This window comes from Choloepus didactylus, chromosome 6 (genome assembly GCF_015220235.1).
Source record: "Choloepus didactylus isolate mChoDid1 chromosome 6, mChoDid1.pri, whole genome shotgun sequence".
NCBI lineage: Eukaryota > Metazoa > Chordata > Mammalia > Pilosa > Megalonychidae > Choloepus > Choloepus didactylus.
The window spans coordinates 133,905,331-133,916,684 of record NC_051312.1 but is presented as its reverse complement, the minus strand read 5'-3'; the positions used below and the strand labels follow the sequence as shown (position 1 = coordinate 133,916,684).

General features: G+C 46.1%; 1 non-coding gene across 1 annotated transcript; it reads right to left on the bottom strand.

Moving 5' to 3' along the window:
• Positions 1-8,515: 8,515 nt before the first annotated feature.
• On the bottom strand, positions 8,516-8,651 carry LOC119538923. Its single transcript, XR_005217706.1, has one exon. It is a non-coding gene; the product is annotated as a small nucleolar RNA SNORA70 (small nucleolar RNA).
• Between the last annotated feature and the right edge of the window lie 2,703 nt (positions 8,652-11,354).

Below are 11,354 nucleotides of genomic sequence, written 5' to 3'. Positions count from 1 at the left end.
GAATGGGGAATGACTGCTGACGACTACAGTGTTTCTTTTAGGGGTGATGAAAACGTTCTAAGATTGATTGTGGTGATGGTTGCACAATTCCATGAATGTATGAAAAATCATTAAATTGTACAATTTAAATGGGTGAATTGAATAGTATGTGAATTGTATCTCAGTAAAGAAAGAATGAATGAATAAATGATGAATGAATGTATCTGCCTTTTCTGGCTCTCAGGGGAGACAAACTAGGCAGGATGTGCCCCATGAGCTGGTCATAGGGTGTCTGTGCCTGGACTTGAGGCTCAGCTCTCTTCTGGAAATGCACAGTGGGTGGCAGGCAACTCAGTACCATCCGTGCACCCGAGCCATCCCTCCCTGGAACTTGTGCCCCATGGCCTTTAGATGCTGTGGGCCATCTCATGGGAAGGGTGTCCTGAAGGGCCAGACAGGGTCCAGGCCTACAGGCGCTCCTGCAAAATTTCTCCCCGGCTCTCTGCAGCTACAACAAAGCATTCTCTTAGTCAGCTGGGGCTCTGCCACTCCACCTGGGCTAATTACCCCTGGTTAGCCCCTCTGTGTGTGTCATCTCTGCATATGGGTAATTAAGCTGAACTTGGGGCTGATGACTGAGCTGCTTTGCGTCACACCAGCCCCAGCTCCAGTGCAGGGCATCAAACTTCAGACTGGGAGAACTGGTTCTTCCAGGCACATGGGGTGAGTGGAAAGCCAGTGCACCCAGAGCTGAGAGGAGGGGAGGGTGGTGGCACAGACGGTTCTCTGGTCTTCCTCTCTCCACATCCCCAAACTGTCACCCAGAGCAGGTGGGGCCCTGGTGGTTGCAGCTGGGGCTGAGGCCGGGCTGGCTGGTTCGGCTCGTGGTTGGCCTTGAGGCTTTGAACTCTGTTTTCCAAGGGCTTGTGGTTTGGTGTTGAATCAAAATAGAGTTGAGTAGCCTGCAGGCCGTGGGCGTGGGCAGAGGCCTCGGAGGAAGTCCAAGTGCAGGAAGCGGGTCTTTGGAATCCTAACCTCTGGAAGGCTCTGCTGTAAAGGGTCAGAAGGCTGCTACAGAAATCAGAAGTTTAAGTGAATGACTACTGAGAAAAGAGGATCCCTGAAGTTGCCTCCAGTTCCAGAGAGCTGTGAGTCTGATTAACATCCACTGAGCATTCTGGCTTGACGTGCCCCATCTCATCTCCTACGCAACTGAAGTGGATTCTGTTCTCATGCCTGGGGTACAGATGAAACTGAGGCTCAGTGTCACACATCTTCCATGTGGTGGAGCCTGTATTCAAATCCAGGTCTGTCTGACTCAGAGAACAAGCTCTTAACCATTGAGTGTCACATTGCTTCCTAATTCTGGGATTCTAGAAAGCTGGACCCTTTTTTTCTGGTTACTTTGAAGAACATATATATGACACAAGAATTATCACATGAGGGTAGCGCCATGATTCATTCAATTGAGGTTATTTTGTAGGAAAACAGTAATTTTTCTTTGTGATGGGGAAATCAGTGGAAGCAATTTAGTTATTAAGCAATTCATAATAGTGGGCACATAGTAGAGATTCAATAAAGATTTGTTGACTGACTAACTGATTACTTAGATTTGTGATAGACCTTGTGAGGGATGAAAAGAATGATATCAAACAATTAGTGAGTATTTATTGAGATCATTATGGGCAAAGTATTGGCCAATCTTGGTAGGGAGACTAGACTTCCTTGAATTTTTAAATTCTAGCAATTAATTCAAATAAAAGTAATAACATCCAAATTGAATGACATAGCCTCTGTTAATCTAGCTCAATAGCAGCCAGTTTGCAACCTCTGTTTTAGACTTTCTAAATATGTCTCAAAGTTCCAATAACCAAGACTATTGAAAAAATTATGATTAAGAGAAAAGTTGTAAAATAGCATCCACTACCATTTATTACTGAGTGTTAATCACATCTAATCCTTACAAGCCCATGGACACAGTATTACTATTCTGTTTTACAGATGAAGAAACTGAGGTTCAAATTGTAAGCTTGTAAGTAATAGAATCAGAATTCCAACCTAGGGTGTGTGTATATGTATTTCTATTTGTGTTTTATGCCATAGTCCAGTCTACATTCTGAACCACTATGTTATATTGTCTCATAGATTGGGAGCTAACCTAGAGCAGCAACTCAACCATAGAGAAAATTGGAAACTTTTCCATACAAAGAACTGTCAAGTAGCACTCTCCAAGAATTTCTGCCTGGATAGATTTTATTTAAAGATTCAGGAATTTTTTGGAGACAGGATGACCCATGACAACATTTGCACATGGGAAGTTGCCATTCGATTGGGAGACTGTACAGAGTGGCACAAAGGAACATTAAAAGAAGTTTCCAAAGTCAATCAGATTTGGATGCAAACCCCACTGCCTGCGCTTACTAGCTATGTGGTCTTGGGCAGATTTTCTTATCCTTTTTGAGTCTCAGTTGCCTCATCTGTAAACTGGGAATTAAAATGGTATCAATTCATAGAGTTGGTGTGAATGTTAAATGTCAGCACTGCAGATAACTGGGGTTCAATCAACATCAGCTGTTATTTTCCTGGTGGCAAAGTCCCCAGGAGAGGAGGACAGGGATAAAGAGAAGAAACGCCTCACTAAAGTGTAAGCTCCATGGGGACAGGCATAGTGTGGGACTGTCCCTGCTCTACTTTAGTGGCTTGAGGAGTACATGGAATGCAATAGGCACACAGTAAATACCTGTTTACGGAATGTATACAAATTAAGCTAGATTCCAGGGGGCTGAGTGAGTGGGCTTTGATTTGGTAAAATGGAAGGGAGCAAATCTCAGCAAAATGACTCATGCACTAGACATAGGGTGATGGTCCCTGAGTGATCTATTTTGACTCAAGAAAGGGATCTAGGAGTGATTAGGCAGTTTTGGACGTGGCTTATTTGTAGGTTGGTCCAAAGGGCAGCCATAGCCCAAAAGGCCAGTGGTGTCTGGATATTTCAGGGAGGATGTTGGAATCAACTGGAAACCTTGTCTCTGCCCCTTGTGTAATGCCCTCAGGTAGTGCTCCCATGAATGTGGGGGTTTATGCAGATGCAGCTCTGTCAGGAGGTACAAGAAATACCAGGACCCCCTCAGTGTGGGAAAACTAAGGCTGAGAAGGAAAACAGTGTAAATCCATAAAACCTTGAGGGTTGAACTGAATCTGACATGTCATCAAAAGAGGGCCACCACAGAGCTTAAAAACTTTACATGAAGACAGATAGCAGGAAGACCTGTTTGCACAGATTTCAAACGTACAGTCATAATTTCCGAAGTCCTCAGAGTACTTCAGTTTCCCAAGAACCACTTCATGAAACCATTTGATCTCTAAGGGGCAGGCAGAACAGATGTGATCTGTACTGGATCACAGTTGAGAGAACCACAGTGAAGTGATCGGCCACGGTTCTGCTTTCTGGGACCTAGTCATGGTGCATTGTCCATAAGAGGTGCTACAGGTTGGAAGGAGAAGCAGGTTCAAGGGAAGTGTATGTATCTTCATGAATTTTATACTGTTCAAAGTTATTAAGGGACTCTGAGGCTGTTTGGGATGCTCCACTAACCTTGTGAAGTGCACAGACTGGGAGGCCCTTCTGCTGCAGCCAGGCTCAGCCAACCCACCAGCCCTGGGACTTTGAGCAGGTGGTTAAGACTCTCTGGGCTCTAGAGGGGTTATTACCTGTCCTGATGACCTTGTAGGGCTGCCTAGGGGCCAAGTGGGATTAATGAAGAGAAAGCACTTTGCAAATGTGATGTTCAAAATCTGCAGATTGCTAAATGCAAATGTGATGTTCAAAATCTGCAGATGTTGCTAAATGCAAATGTGATATTCAAAGTCTGCAGATGTTGCTAAATGCCCCTTGGTACCTCTGCTGGAGACAGCCTCCTGGCCCAGTTTGCCTGTGGGTCTGACTCAGTGTGTGCAACCTTCTCTACCCAGTCAGAGTTATATTGAATCAGGTCAATGGATGCAGATTGCAGAGGCTCTTTCAGAGAACTAGAACAAGTCGGGTTAAAAAGTGACCTCAGACCCACACAAAGACTTGTACGTGAATGTGTACAACAGATTTATTCATAATAGCAAAGAAAAAAAGCCCCTCAAATAAAAAGAATTCCATTAATAGGTGAATGGATAATCAAACTGTGGTACAGTCATACAATGAAATACTACTCAGCAATAAAAATATTGAACTACTGATACATGCAGCAACCTAGGTGAATCTCAAATGCATTAAGCCACACTCTAAAGGCTAGGTACTCCACGGTTCCATTTATTTATATGACAGTCTAGGAAAGACAATGCAATAGGTAGGGACAGAAATCATGTCTGTGATTGTGAAGGTCTAGGACTGATTACAAATGGGCAGGAGAAAATTGGGGGGATGATGAAAATATTCCATGTCTTGATAGGGTGGTGGTTACATGATTGTATATGATTGTCCAAATTCATAGAACTATATAACTAAAAAGTGTGAATTTGACTATTTTAAAATAATATCTCAATAAACCTGGCTTTAATTAATTGAGGGTGGGGGAGACAACTTCAGTGTTCATTCAGCTTGTTTTCCACATGCACAGAATGTTTGCTCTAAACTGAAAAGTCTTTTCAGAGCTGAAAAAGCAGAAAAGCTCACGTTTGTTTTCTAAACTCTGAATAAAATACAAACGAAATGTAATATTAGCTGCATGCTCGAATCTAAAGTTTCTTCTGTTAACCTGTTTTAAAGTCTGTGTAACTTTGTATATGTTTTACAGTGATTCACATTTGAAAAGCAAAAAATCCAAAATGCATAACATTCCCCTTTCACTGAGCTAACTATAAATGTCTGGGTTTTAGCAAAACACAACATGATTAATCTGTGTACCTGCAGTGGGTTCACAGTCATTGACTTTGCACTTATCTGCTCTGATAAAAACACATCTGAGGCAGCTGAAAAAAATGCACCTGGGAAAAGAAATGTATCAAAATAAAGCATTTCTTTTAAAATGCTTTGAGTTGTAAAGAGTATGGATAAAGATTCCAACAAAAATGTACAAATAAAAATTTAAATTTATTCTATGAAAACAGTATATTGACATTTAAGATAAATTAAATATTAAACATATAAAAATGAAGATAGAGATTTTAAAAATTGCCCATTACACCTCCCTATTACAACTGTTGCTATCATGGTCAGAGCATAGATGTGGCATCAGAAAACATGGATTTGAGAATTCGCTCCATCCTTATAAACTGTTGACACTGGAAACTTACGACTTTGAGTCTTTGCTTTCTAGTTGCCAGATGAAAGAAAAATAATAACCACATGCAATTGTGTTTTGAGGACAAAGTGAGATACTAATATATGTGCAAGTGCTCTGCAAATGTGAGTTAATTGTTTCCTGGTGCGCTTTAATTTTTATCCATGTATATATAGATGGTTTTTCCTCATCATTTTTATTTATTGCACATGGCACCTGTGTTTGCTTTCTCCCTGGCTCCCAACCATTCTTCTTCTGTTCCTTTCTCTCTGAGGCAACCCTCAGGGGCATTTTCTTCTTTCTCCAACCATGACTCTGTTTCCCCCTCTCAGAGTCTCTGCTCCCCAGCACTAGGGCAAGGGGTCCCAGACCACCTGTCACTTTACCAGCTCTCTCCTCTTATGCAAAATGTCTGACTTGAGTCCTCTTGTCTTTCCAGAGTTGAAAGGGCCCTCACCTTTTAGAGGTACGAAAGCCCAGGTGCAGGGGCCACCTGGGAAGCAGCTGCACTGCTAAGATGTAACGGAACCGTAGCCAAGACTTAGCCCAGAGCTTTCTCCACCAAGCCACCAGCTATAAGGACCCTTCTCCTTGGGCTTTGGGTTCAAAGCGCGTACCTCAGTATTCTCCATGCCTGCTCAAAGCACTGTCTGTTGTTCAAACCATCCAGAATTTAAAAGTTATAATCATTTCATAATGGCTACTGCTTATTGGCAGACATTATGTACCATGCCCTGTGCCAAATGCTTTATACAAATGATTTCATTGACTGGACATAAATATCCTTTGCAAGAGGAGACATTACTCCCATTTTATGGAGGAGGAAACTGAGGTTCAGAGATGGTCAGTAACTTGCCCAAGGACACAGAAGTAGGAAGTAGAAAGGCTGATTCAAAAACTGTCTTACCTCAGTCTGTTCTAAAAACCACTCACCACTCACTGCGCCGGAATGTTCCTCCCAGGCCTGTCTTACTGACCGTCTTTCTTGCAGTTTCTGGAATCTCATTTCCTCCAGAAGGCCTTCTCATATGGATCAGAGGAGAGCTAAAGAAGTCCTTGTGCAAATATGGGATCCTGGAGGGCACAGAGCCATGGAGCAGCATAGTTCCAGCCTATGGGCCTTGTTTTAGAGAGGTCCACAGAAGAGAGGGGACTCGAAACCACCACCCACCAGGAACACTTGAAGGGACAGGGTGTGCTCAGGTGGGAAAAGTGCAGAAACAAAGGGTCGCTGAACCGCAGCCCGCCAGTGGGAGCAGGCTGTCACGGGGGAAGGGAAGCAGGCTTTTGCGATGTTCCTGCGAAGGGGAACTAGAAACTATGGAGAAAGCTAGCTGGGTGAATCATGAGGAAGAACAGCTGTGTCAAATCCTTGTTTGGAAATTGGTGCCTGGAAAGGGTGGCAGTATTTTCACCTCCCTGAAGCCATCTGGGCCCAGGCAGCTAGCAAGTAGGGGTGTGGAAGGGTCCTTGAGAGACTCAGGCCTGGGGACCCCTGGATGGCAGGGCCAGCCTTCCTTGTGGCCTGTAGCCCAGGGGGTCAGTGCATGCTGAGGGTGCCAGAGGCTTCTTATCCGGTGTGCCCCATTAATCATGGATTTAAAGAAACATTTTTGTGACATACATATAACCCCAAATTTCCCATTAGTAACTTCAGTATCCTGTCCCCTATGGGCCCTGAACAAGAGACCAAGGGGCAGTAAACTGCGTGACTGAGGGGAGCGCTGGCTCCCGGGTTTAGGATTCAGGACTCTCGAGGCACGGACCTGCTGGGGTCATCAGGGTCCTTTGGGCAGCCCCACGTGTCCAGCCCACGTTTATTTTCAGGCTTCCCCTCCTGGGTCTTCCTGTCCCCGCTCCCTGCTCCCACCCCATTACCAGCTGAGAGACCCGATGTCTGCAGGGTTGCTCACCAGCTGAGCCCCCTGTAAGCCTTGCCTGAGGTAGGCTGGGAGGCCAGCTGGAGGGCAGGGACTCCTCTCAGGTCTGTGGGCTGTTTTCTCTTGGCTTAAAAAAAATAATTACTAGATGCCACCCACCTCCCCTTACCATGTCCAGGGGTTCTCTCTCTGACAGAGCACCTGTGAGAGGCCTGGAGCAGTGGCCCTGCCGGTTCATGCTGGGGGCTCAGCATAAATCTTAGGGCAGCTGGTAGAAGATCCTAGAAAAGCGAAAAGGATCCTCCAGTGACAGAAAGCAGACCGATGATTGCCTGGGTCTGGGTGGGGGTGGGGAACTGATGGCACAGCGCTGGAGGGAACATTTTGAGGGGATGGGCGTGTCCTGTCCCTTGATTGTCATGATGGTTACACGGGTATGTATGTTTGTTGGAACTCATTTCACTGTACTCTTATTACTGGCGCATTGTTGATTTTAAACAATCCTAGGGCAGACTGGTAGCAAATGCCTGGGTCTTGGCACTGGTGTCCCTAATTCTGACGATTTCTGTTCAGCCACGACAAAGAATATGTGGATGGTGCAGATTCATGGAAGCTTCTGAATGAAATAATACTTCCTTCCAAAGGAAGAACTCAAGTAGATGTTCACAGTGAAACCGGCACAGTGAAACCGCTCTATGAGGGACCCGGTATCTGCAGGGTTGCCCACCAGCAGAGTCCCCTGTAAGCCCTGCTTGGTGTAGGACTCACCCGCTGTTGCTTGGCCCCCAGGTTTCCCTTTCCTTGCAGGGCTGTGAGGGGCAGCCTGCAGGAAATGGGAGGGCTGATCACGAGGGAAAGCAGGCCTTGCTAACCTGTGAATCATAGGAAGGCAAAATCTGGACAGAAAACAGTCTTGCCTTTATTTTAAATTTTGATATTTTGTTCATCATGGAATTTTTGCATTAATTTTATTTTAAATGGCCAGGAAGTAGTTTATTGGTGGGTACCACTCAGGTGAAGGCAGTGCTGGCAGAGCCCTCCCGAGTGCAGGGCCTGCCACTTGCCCAAAGGGCCGCGATGGGGCCGTATTTGGCCCCACAACCATCTGGGATGAGGTGCTTCTCAGCTACGATGTCTTCAGATTCGTCAGCATTAAGCTTGGTAAAGCCCCATTTCCTGGAGATACGGACCTTCTGGCTGTTCAGGGAACTTGAACTTGGCCCTGCTTAGTACCTCAATCACGCGCTCCTTGCTTTGAAGCTCGGTGTGGATGGACTTGATGACTTGGCTGAGGGGACACTGGTCACCATACCCCAGGGCTTTCCCAAGCACCTTGCATAACTGTCAGAAGCTGAGATTGGGGCCCAAGGTCAGACATGAATATCATGTCCCCAAGGGTCCTCAGGACAACCCATACAAGCAGCAGGCTACAGCCACTACCAAGGAGGCTGCTTCTGCGGCCAGGGCACACACCAGGCCCCCAGGGGGCAAGGAGGATGGTCTGCCTAATTGGCTGCAGATTCATTATTTTTGATTTTGAAAAATATTGTACTAATTGCACAACATTGTGAATGCATTAATGCCATTGAATTGTAGAATTAAAGTCGGTTTAAGTGGCAAATTTTGTTACATAGGTTACCACAATAAAATAAGATAAAAACTTTTGAAAATGAACAAGAAAAACAAACAACAAGAACAACAACAAAAGCTTAGGATCTGGGTCCACGATGGCTCAAATGCCAGTCCTGTCTCTGAGCTTCAGGGGGCCCATTTGTAAAGAGGGATTTATGAAGTGGGGATAATAGCAGCCCCTCCCCTCAACTGTTGATAGGATGAATTGCCACAAAAAGAGTTAATAGTTGCCACCTGTGATGGAGTAACCATGCTACAAACATCAGTAATCATTTTTTTAAATATTGCATTAAAACATTATTTATCTTGATTATGAGACTTTTGGCACCCTCTTGAATTTTGTGTGTGTCCTTGGTGAGGGCCACACTTCCCTCACCCTTGAGACAGCCCTGCAGAAATAGCGGGAAGAAGAACCATGTAGCCCAGAGAGCTCAGACAGCAGCCACAAACTTTCTGCAGGCCTTGGGGGTGGGGGCAGCTGGACCTGCAGCCCAGGGTGACCCAGGGCTGCCTGGGAAGGAATTTAGGCAGAGAGGCAGGACACCCCTGCCCTTACCTGGTGCTCAGAAGAGTTATGGGTTTTGTGGGGAGGGAGGGGAGCATAGGCTCCAGGGAGAGGGGTTCTCTCTCCTGGTGGCTGATTCCTTCAAGGATGGCTGCAGTGTCTCCTCTGCCCTGCTGACCTATATGTATGGGGTCTGGATCCTGCCCCACCCTGCAGGCCTGGAGGAAGCCCACCTGCTGTGCTCTGAGTGATGGAGAAGCTCAAAAATGGGGTGCACAGGCAGGATGTGTACTCAGCAGTTCTGAGGATAGAGTTGAGGAGATAATTCAGGAGTGAGGCTCATGGAGGATTCAGAAAAGAGGAGCAGGACTGAGGGGGATACTGAGGAGAAGATAGCAGGGTTGGGAAATAGAAGGAACCCCCAAGGTGCTTGGCAGTGGAGCTGGGGCACCACACAGCTAGGACTCTGGGACAGGCCAGCTTGTGTCTCCAATGGAGACCAAGGAAAAGAGAAAGAAAAGAAACTGATGTTTCTTCAGAGCCTGACAGGAGCCAGGTGCACTCTCTGGTTTGGTGTGTCGTCACCGTTTTCCAGACAGTGAATCTGAAGGTCTCCAGGGTTGTGTATCTGGTCCTATCCTCGTGGTTTGAGTTTTCATTCCCCTCAGCTGAAGCCAGAACTCCAAGCCTGAGCAATACCAGGGGTGGGTGGGACCATAAGGGCAGGAGGCTGAGGGCCACCTCTGAGGCCAGTGGCCTGCCAGGGGACAGAACGGGTGTCCTCAGTTCTGGCCTACAGACGGCGAGGCCCAGTGTCAGCCTTGTAGCTCCCTGGTGGCCCCCGGGTGCCTTCCCAGGAGACAGGAAAGAGGAGGAGCCCGAGGACACAGGCCACTGGTCCAGGGGGCAGGAAGGAGATGTGGCCTGTGGCTGAGTTCTGCTCTCGGGAAGACAGGGAAGTGGCCCACCTGGAAATTACCTGAGGTTAGGGAACCCTCCAGAAGCCCTGTCATCCATTCATCTGCCTCTGGATTCGATTTCCCTCATGAAATTCCCCTCAGCTAGAAGTTTCCATTTTCTTGCCAGTAAATGGGGAACATAGGAATCACTTCAAGTCTTTGTTCAAATGTCACGACCTCTGCGAGACCTTCCCTATTTCAAATTGTGACTCTGCCTCCTCAGTGCTCTTGATCTCTTTCCCTGATTTATTTTTTTCTATAGCACTTCTCGCCTTCTAATATACCACATAATTTATTTTTTGCCAGCCTCCCCTCCCCAGTGCTAGTGCCAAGGGGGTGGGTCTCTCCTCTTTCACTCACTGTGTCCCCAGCAGCTAGAAGAGGACCAGGCACCTAAGCAACATTCAATAAATACTTGTCAAATGAATGAGTGAGGATGGATGAATAGGGCTGTTGTAAGGACCAAACACCTTAGTGCATGTAAAGCATTTAGTGAGCTACCTGGCACCTCATTATTATTGCTGCCATTGTTGTTTGTTACGGGGGACTTTGAGCAGATTCCTTGCCCTCTCTGTCCCTCAGTTTCTCCAAGAAACTGAAGATTGGACTGTTAGATGATCTCCTAGCGTCCCTCAAACTCTACGAAGTCGGCACTTCTATGATCTTAATAACACCAAGTGCTCGGTCAGGAAAGTTCTTCTCAAAGCTCACCCACAGCTCCTGCATTTGCAGTTCTCAGTAGCAGCTCTGCTGGGCTGGGAGGTGCTAAGCATCCCTCTCCCAGTAGCTCCTCCTCTATTTCTTTTTGATTCTGAGACCAGAACCAGGGTTGGGTATGAGGCCATGAGTCAGCCCGGTATTTCTTGGAGCGGTTTCCATTCAGATATTTATATGTTTTATTCTAAGTGACTTTGAGGTGCTGTCTCATAACATTTTATTATTTTCAATAGAGGCAATTTATTATGTGCATAATGAAAGTTCATTTGATTTTAATTTCTTTTTATGAGTTTTCAGAGAAATAAACAAGAGTTCAGGAAAAAAAAATCTGCTAGACCATGTGTTTTGAGGACGTGGGATTTGGGCACGTGGTCCTTGAGATGAAGCCTCTCATTGTCCTGTCCCAGTG